Raw genomic sequence first — 10,137 nt, 5'->3', positions numbered from 1 at the left:
TTCAAGCACTGCTAACAGACAAGCCATGTAGTTCTCTATTTTGTAATCTTGATTGGGATGTTGAACTCCTTAAGGAGCATCTCATCCCGAGTGGTGATCAGTTTTCTTGATTTTAATTTCTACCCAAATTGGGCCATCCATGTCTTGAAACCAAATTGAACCCGTAGATTGTGAGATCCCTTCCATCCGTGCACGACACTACCTGAGCCACAAATTCCAGGTGATAATAGAAGTCAAGATGCCTAAAATTTGCCCCATTTGTGAGTTCCTCGACTCCTTAGTAAACCATAAATAAATAATTTGATACCACGTAAAGCCTGCGACATCACCTAAGCCAACCTGAGCTGCCGCATGTTGCCAAACTGCTCTTGCAATCTCTCCTGATTCTAGCACATGGTTTAAATCCTCATACACACCCTGCAAACAACAATCACACTTTGATACCATTGGGACTCCAACAGATTTCAATCTGTGATCAACACTTAGTGCATTATTAAACTCCTTCCACATGGTGACTGAAGTATTTTTTGGAATACAATAGTGCCAAATCTACTCAGCCCATCGAATTTTTGGAGCTCGGACTCTAATACATTGCCATGCACTTTTAGATGTGAATTTCCCATTCGTGTTCTGCTTCCACACCAGCACATCCATGCCATTTCGTGCCTCACTTAAAGTTTTCATGACTTCTTCAGCCTTTTCAACACCAAGGAGATTAATTAATTAATGAACATCCCAACCATCCGCCACCTTGCACTCCTTTAGTTGTAAATTACGATTCCCCACAACTGGATAGACATCTCCAAGGGGCCATCATCCACCCAACTATCCAACCAAAAAGCCACATTCCCACCATTATTTTCCACTTTGACAAACTGAGAACATCTGGAATACATGAATGGACCATGTTCCAAAACCGAGTACCCTTACCATGAACTATTACTGTCCAATATACTTTAGTAAATTAGTATTATCTGTTAACCGAGACTTTGACAAATTAAGAACATCCAGAATACATTAATGGACCATCCTCCACAACTATCCCATATGACTAATAAGTCTAGTATAATAAGTTAATACCAAATAATACTATTAGTAGTCATCGAGACTTAGTAGTATTATCTTGACTTAGTAGACTTAGTAGTAGTAGTAGTAGTATATTAACTTGACTTAGTAGTAGTATTATACTAGACTTAGTAGTAGTAAACTTGACTACTAAGTCTAGTATAATAAGTTAATAAGTCTCGATGACTACTAGTAGTATTATCTCGTATTAACTCCAACTCCGATTCCGTTTTGTCAGAATCGGTGAGGAGTTGAATCGAAGTCGAATTTTTGAATTTTTGCTTAGCCCTACCTAAAAGAAGACAATGCATCGTTTGTGGTGCCTCTTGTATACACCGATCATGCAAAACATGAGTAAATAAGCCGGCCATGAAAAAGCATTATGTATCTTTGAATTGATTTTTTTATTTTTTTTATTTTTTTTTTGGTTTGCCTGTGAAGAACTTTAATTGAGGCTTTTGTAGTAATTGAATGAAACGATGGTTGTTGTACTTGTTTAGACCATAAAATACTTACTTTTGATACCAGGATTAAAAAGAAATGTGAATACCATAAATAGGATTTGAAACATGACAGCCTTGGATGTCTCGGAGACTTGTCATTGAGATTTCAAATGTCTAAAACTCCAAGAGATTTTAAAGGCAGGAGGTGTCAGAAGATCCAAGGACAGCTGGCTCAACCAAGGTTTTGGAAATGGTGGAGATACTTTTATTTGTGTTCATGGGTTAAACATTTGCAGCGTCAGGGCAATTGGATTGATGAGACACGTGGCATGACATTCATGTTAGTAGCCACTGTGATTGCAACCGTGACTTTCCAAGCTGGGATTAACCCACCAGGTGGTGTTTGGTAACAAGATCCAAAAAATGGCGATGTAGCCGTCACAACAATATTTATATCTTGTGATTCCAATAGGAAATATACTTACCTATATTTCTTGTATTTCAACACCACCTCTTTTGTTGCAGCTATAAGTGTTTTAGTCTTGGTCATTAATGGATTTCCTCTGAGAAACAGTTTTTTATATGGTTTTTGACATTAACCATGTTTATTGCAATCTGGACCATGGCATTGACCTTTTCCAAGGCAGTGAATTTGGTGAACCCGATCAATTTTCAAGCAGACTATTCACCCATTTGGTCTGTAGTGCTTGTGGTTGCTGATGCGATTCACATAGTTATTATTTTGGATAGGCAAGTTGGTTTTCAAATTCATACGCTGGTTAACCAAGATGTGCTATATGTGGACCACGATGATTTTTCTTATGGAAGTGAAGACTTCTAATCAATATATTTGTAGGTATCCTCAATGCTAAAACATATCTTATATATATATATATATATCCTTACACTTTACAATGAGTCAGAGCCTTTCTTTTATACAAGAAGTCTACAAAAGAATATTCTATATAACAGAAATGGCAGGTGTGCACAGAGGCACGTACATGGTCAGTGCTACAGACGAAAAGGGAGCATCGAGGCATGTTGCTGATAGCACTACGAAGGATGAGTTGCTGCAGTGGTGAATATTCTAGATGATGCTCGAGAGTCCTCATGGTTTTGCTCTGCTGTATAAATGCCTTCATTATGTTGATGCTCTGCATTATGGTTTGCATGAGCTGCATGCATTATGTGAACAGATCCCCTCAAGTCAAGCGGTAGAGATTTTAAGCGTAGACTTGAACATAGAAATTGAAAGCGAGCAGCTGACAAAGGTTTGGTTAGAGCATTGGCTAGTTGGTCCTTGCCTGAGATAAAAGACATTGTAAGGGACTTGTTGATGACTTTATCCCAAACAAAATGGAAGTCTATCTCAACATGCTTGGTTCGAGCATGAAACACTGGATTGGATGACAAGTAGGTGGCCCCTAGATTATTACAATGAAGCATTAGTGTTGAGGTAAGGGTGATTCCAAGGTCCCTACACAAATGCTGCACCCAAATGATTTCTGCAGTGGCATTTGCCACTGCCTTGAACTTGGCTTCTGTTGATGAACGTGCAACTGTAGGTTGCTTCTTAGATGACCATGAGACTAGGTTCAAACCAGAGTATATGAGGTAGGCACTTGTGGATCGTCTGTCATCGAGGCATCCTGCCCAATCGGCATCAGTGTATGCCGTGAGATTCATAGTTGGTGACCTAGAAAATAAAAGGCCAAGCTGAGTAGTATGTCTGAGATATCTTAAGATCCTTGTAACGGCTTGCCAGTGTGGTATTCTCGGTGCATGCATGTATTGACATACCTTACTCACTGCAAAAGCTAGGTCCGAACGTGTGAAGGAGAGGTACTGCATGGATCCCACTGTACTGCGATACAAAGATGGATCTTCGAATAGATTACCATTGTGAAGACTTAATATCTCTGTTGTGGCCATTGGTGTTTTAACTGTCTTTGCCGAGGACATATTTGTGCGTTGTAACAGATCGACAATGTACTCCTTTTGGGTGAGCATGAGACCATCACTGGTGTGAGTTGCTTCAATGCCAAGGAAAAAGTGTAAGCTGCCGAGATCAGTGATGGGAAATTCAGCTCGTAAGGAACAAAGAAGGTCTGTAATGAGTAGCATATTAGACCCTGTAATAAGTAGATCATCTACATACACAAGCACATAAAGTGAGTTTTCTCCAAAAATTCGAGTGAAAAGAGATGTGTCGGCAATTGAAATTTTGAAACCATGGTCAAGTAATTTCTGACTAAGCCGAGAATACCAAGCTCTTGGAGATTGTTTCAAGCCATAGATGGCTTTTTGAAGCTTGCAAACATGGTTTGGAAATTGAGGGTGTGCAAAGCCAGAGGGTTGAGCCATGAAGACAGTTTCCGAGAGTGGTCCATGGAGAAATACATTTTGTACATCATATTGATGCATGGGCCATCCATCTGTGATTGCAAGTGAGAGAACCAAATGGATTGTTGTTGTCTTGGCCACGAGACTGAAGGTTTTTTCATATTCTACTCTCGATTGTTGCAAGAACCCTTTGCCACGAGTCGAGCTTTTCGATGCTCAAGAAACAATGTTCGAAGCCTGAGATGCAGGAACAAGGGTCCATGTAGAGTTAGAGATCAAGTCATTAAATTCCTTTGTCATGGCAGACCTCCATTCGAAATATTTTTGCACAGTAGAGAAACCAGATGGGTTTTCTAGAACTGTAGTGACTATGTGAACTTGCTTTTGAGCTTGCTGTGGAGGCCAATTTATAGTGCCATCTGTAAAGGGACGTGGGCGAACCAAACCTGTTTGTGAGCGAGTGATGACTGAACGTGCATGCTGCAATGCAGTTGGAGCATTTGGATTAGGAAGAACAGAGGTAGGGGGAGGAGGTGAAGTGGGGATTGGGACTAAAACTGAAGGAGAAAGAATGGACTGACTCAAAGGAGAGGTAAGGATAGGTAGAGACGCATGAATGGGTTCGGATTGGGTATTGGGCTAAGATAGATGGGCAAAGGGAAAATGAATTTATTGTACTGGACGTCTTTAGAAATGTAGATACGCTTTGTGGGTATGCAATAGCTAATGGACCCTTGATGGGCCTGTCTTAGACCGAAGTAAACGCATTGAACAACCCTATAATCAAACTTGTGTTGACTAAAGGGTCGTGTGAGAGGCCAACGGGCCGAGCTAAAGATGCGTAGAAAATGAAGTTTTGGTTTGGTTTTGTGTAATGTATAAAAGAGAGATGTATTGGAAAGAGAGGTTGATGGGAGAATGTTTATTAGTCTCACGGCATGTTGGAAAGCATAAGGCCAGAATTGCGAAGGCACAAATGCGTGTGCAAGAAGGGCTAAGCCAAAGTCTACTATATGTCGATGCTTCCTTTCCACTATGCCATTTTGAGTGTGGGTATGTAGATAGGTTACTCGATGCTTAATACCAGAAATAGTTAGAGTTTGAGTGAAGGATCTAAACTCACCACCCCAGTCCGTTTGCAACTGTTTAATTTTTGTGTTATATTGTAATTCAACTTAGGCTTTAAATTTAATGAATGTGGGTAAGGCTTGAGATTTATTTTGCAATAGAAACAACCATGTATATCGGGAAAAATCATCAACAAATGATATATAAAACTTGAAACCTTCATTAGATATATGAGGGGAAGGACCCCAAAGATCACTTAAAACAAGTTCAAAAGGTGCTGAAGAGCAATTTAAACCCATAGGAGCAGGGGTACGATGGTGTTTAGCCATTGCACAAGCATTACAAAAATAAGATAAAGACAATGGATCAAAAGGAATGCCGTGTTGACGAAGGATTGATAGAACAAGTTTAATGGAGGGGTGACTAAGTCTTGAATGCCACAAGGAGACGGATGGAGAGTCAGTGGAAACTGTGTTGGAAAGGGCTTGAGGAGGTGAGTGTGAGAACGTGTACAGACCATTGTTGCTTTCCCTTGAAGGAGGGTGCTCCCCGTGGCACAGTCCTTAACAAAAAAGGAATCAGTGTGAAATTGAAAGTAGACATGGTTATCGAGACAAAATTGTCAAACTGAGATCAGATTCTTTTTAAACGAGGGAACACACTAAAGTTCATAAGCCGCATTAAGGGAACCATCTGCAAGTTTAGTTGGGGGTGCTGGGTGAGTTCCATCAAAAAACTTAAATAACTTTTGACCTCGTAGGTAGGGAACGATTTGAACTTTCCAAAGGAGGTACTTTTCTGGATTAAGTTTTACAGAGATGATATGGGATAGACTCGGCAAGGAAAGGGACGTGGTTAACGGATTAGACATGGATGAAGAAGATGAGGTTTTTGAAGGTTTAGTCATGGTGGACAATTAGTCTGAAGAAATCTTTGATACCATGGTAAAACATCCTCTTTTATATATATATTTTTCCTTACACTTTACAATGAGACAGAGCCTCTCTTTTATATAAGAAGTCTACAAAGGAATATTCCATATAACAGAAATGGCAGGTGTGCACAAAGGCACGTACATGGTCAGTGCTACAGACAAAAAGTTAGCGTTGAGGCACGTTGCTGGTAGCAGTACTACGAAGGATGATTTGTTGCAGTGGTGAATATTCTAGATGATGCTCAAGAGTCCTCATGGTTTTGCTCTGCTGTGTAAACGCCTTCATTATGTTGATGCTCTGCATTATGGTTTGCATAAGCTGCATGCATTACGTGAACACTCAATAACCTAACAGAAGCAATGATTGAAATTAAATTATTTTGAAAAATGTTGTCGGTAGAAATCTTCTCACAATCACTATATAGTAGCAAAGCTGCTAATTATGTGATAGTGAATTAATTTGAACGCAAGCTGCAGGTGTTGGCTACTTTGACCGGCCCATCATGAGTAAAATCAGAACAATCAGAATAATTTTGAGATCGAGAGTCAAGGTTGAGAAGATTGTGATGAAGGTTCAAATGCATGAATTCACAGAAAAGATTGTCAATATGATGAAAGCTGAAAGCCTGTATGAGTCTCAAGGTGGTCCATTAATTATTGTAATGGTCGATTGATGACTATGTTTTCTAATTGCTGATTCACACACATATAATGTTTTCCCGAGTACGTACAAGTGTCGACAGTGGTCATCTGCTGCATTACATTTCTAGTGCAACTGTGCATGCAATACAGGGAATGCCTTATTTTATATTATATTATATATATATATATATAAATATATTAGGGTGATTGTCCAAGGGGGGCCCTTGGAGGTGGGGGTGGTGGCTCAGGGGGTCGCTGTTGCCTTAGTTTTGCCAAGTCAAATGCTTTGACTTTCATTCGTTTTACAGTGACGGCCCCGGTGGATAATTCGTTCCCATCGCTTGCATGTATCGACCTCCCTAACTTCTCACCTGACAATTCTAAACAGACCAAAACCACAACATATACATTCATGATTCAGAAAAGAAAATAATAGAGCAGGTTATAAACAATATGAAAGTGCACTACATAAATTTAATTTCACTATAATTTTGGGTTACGATCGAGGCTATTCCGCCATGCATGTTGCCACAAATTTCACAAAACATATATCGTACAACTCATCAATGAGCTGGGGAATTCTTGGTTGATATTGATCAGGGAGTGATGTGGTTGATTAAAGTGTTTGTCTCCTTATACGTACGCTAGTTGTTCATTGGTCCAATGGTCAGAACCCAATCTAATTGTGTATATTGAGGTTTAAGGCTTCGAAATTATTTGAATCCAGCTACTCATGTACCAGCACAATAAATAGAGGATTAGGCTCTGTTTTAATTTTTGTCCAAACTGAAAGGACTTCACCTGAGAAGGAAATAGAGAATAGAATGGATCATATAAAATTTATTTTCGTCCGCATAAATATTTTGGACAATACAGCTAGCTAAATGAGTAATAAATATTATATAGAATCAATTTCATGCAGTATCTTATATCTTTCAAGTTCTGGACAATAAGTATAATAGAAAATATATGATTTGGGGTCTTTAATTTTCATTTCCAAGATATGTCTGGTGTGTGCTGTGTACCATCTGTATTGAAGAGTACGAAGAGCAGTGGAAAGATAAAGGTTCTCTCTCCCTCTCCCTCTAATTTCTATCATTCACACACTGACAAAGACATACAATATGCATACTCAAAACAAATAACGTACACCAAGGTGAAGCCACAGTCTCTATATATAGATCATATATACATGTCAAACAATTCAGGTTTTAAAGAAAGATGTGCTAATTTTACCTGTGAAAAACAAGCTCCAAGCAAGAAACAGGGTGGTAAGTACAAGAAAACCAAGAAGGTTGTGTCTCTTCATGACCCCAAACCTCATATTGCCTAGCTTGTGGAAGAGTCGTCCTAGAATACCACTATATACATAAATGTGGGGGGCCATATTGCACATTTGTTGTTGCGCAGTTTCAAACTTTCAAACCCTGGATATATATTCCATATATATTATAGTCCTTTTCATTTACTGGGTCAAATTAAGCTAGATAGGTCGTGAACTTGGAATTAAAATTGATTCCGCGCGGTGGACTGGTCATGAGTATTACTTTATCAATGTAATCTTGAATTAGTCTTACGTATTTGAATAACCCAACGTATTAATACATCCATGCATTAATTAACCATGAGGCATGCATCAGCTAAAGAATAATAATATCAAAAGCTAGAACTAAAAAAAATAAAAATAAAAACACAATATATCTCGTTGAAGAAGTAAAATATATATGTTAAAAGAATATAACTCTTCGAATGGAAGATACATTACATGCAAGAGATTTGATCTTTACAGACGAAATTTTTTAGGGATGAATTAAATTTCTCTCTTAAAGTACTTATTTGGGTCAAAATTTAAATTTAGTCTTAAAACATGGATGCAGTTTTTTATGCTTTTGAATAGATAAGTATCTATTCAAACTAGACCTTCTATGACGAAATATATTGTCTAAAAAAAAGAAAAACCGTTCGAAAGTAAAAAAAACCGTTCGAACAAAATTTTAAATACCATTTGAATGTTTACATAACTGTTCGAATAATAGTTGTGGCGGGAAAGTATATACAATTGTGTCGGGAAAAGTTCGAACCCATTCGAACGTAATATTTAATCATTCGAACTGAAGTTTTGGTGGGAAGTTATAAATAAATATGGCGGGTATGTTGCTATATTATTCGAATGCTCCAGTACAAGTTCAAACTGTATTTTAAATCACGTTCGACTGTTGATATAATTGTTCGAATAGTAGTCGTGGCGGGAACATATACATTAGAACCCGTTGGAATGCCACATTTATTCATTCGAATCAATTTTTTGGTGGGAAGTTATAAATCAATCTGGTGGGGATGGTTGCAACATAGTTCGAACGGTACATTTATTTTCGAATGGATATATTAAACGTTCGAATGCTCATAATAGTTGTTCGAACGGTACTGTTTAATTATAGAAATTCATTGAAAGGCATTCAAATATCTTGAAAATAAATATTATTTGAGTTTATTAGTTATCATCAAATGATAAAAAATCTAGCTATGTGGATTTATTATTATATATGATAAATTAAAATATTTCATATTCCTAAGAATTTTATATAATTAATTTAAAATTTAATTAATGAGTTTTATTATGGTAAATAAGAATTTGCAATTAAAAAAATAATTATCTTCTAGGGAGTGTCATTTTTTATATTATCATGAATGATAAGTAAAATAACGAAAATGATTTTTGATAATAAAGAAGCTGGCTATATATAACAAATAAAAATGATACAATAATAAAATCAACAACGTTTGATACAATAAAAAAGGTCAAATAAAAGATAAAACTACTGCGTAAGATTATCCAAGTCCTCCTGCACGATAGAATGCATCCCTCAATCTCTTACAGTCGAACTATAATGGGCGCAATGATCCTCTCCACCATCCTCCCCATCTCCTGCATCAAAAGTATGCGATGGCCCTTGAGCAAAGATCGTATCTCCGTGATAGTAGCCCCTACAACCTGTCTATTAATAGCGGCATGAGTAGAAACTGGATCACACTTCACGCCTCTATCTTGTCTGCTAGAACATTAATTTGGGCCTTCCGCAAGTGGCCCCCTTAATGTCCATATGATTGGGCCCCTTAATGTCCATATGATTGCCTAAGGTGATCTTGTTAAGGGGCCCAATCTGTGGTTGTCTCCGCTCAGTCATCAGCACATTAACCCTCAGTTGGACTAGAAGGTTAGGGATCATCAATGCAAACAGTAGACTACCTTTACTCAAATACCGTGACTCAGATCGGATGCGGAGGACAGATGCGGAGGAGGAAGTATAAAGGTAGATCATCAATCGGCTCTCCTAGTGTTATCCATAACGTAAATCGAGCTTGTTCGATGCCGAAATCACTCTTATGTTTCCTTGGATCAATATTATGGGAAACAATTAAATTCAGCATTCAAAAAAATGCGATACAATCTACCTGTATGATGATGACCTTGCTGCCATCATATGGAGGAGTCAAATCGTCATGCATTAACTGACGACTCTCATCATTTGTGGGACCATCATCTATTGGAGCATCATCTTTGATGGCATCTCCACCATCTGTCACTGCAGCAAGTTGTTGTGCAAGGTATGCACCAATCTCACGAGGGATCCCAAGAAAATC

This window comes from Juglans microcarpa x Juglans regia, chromosome 2D (assembly GCF_004785595.1).
Source record: "Juglans microcarpa x Juglans regia isolate MS1-56 chromosome 2D, Jm3101_v1.0, whole genome shotgun sequence".
Taxonomy (NCBI): domain Eukaryota; kingdom Viridiplantae; phylum Streptophyta; class Magnoliopsida; order Fagales; family Juglandaceae; genus Juglans; species Juglans microcarpa x Juglans regia.
The sequence above is the reverse complement of the archived record's forward strand: the minus strand, read 5'-3'. Positions refer to the sequence as shown.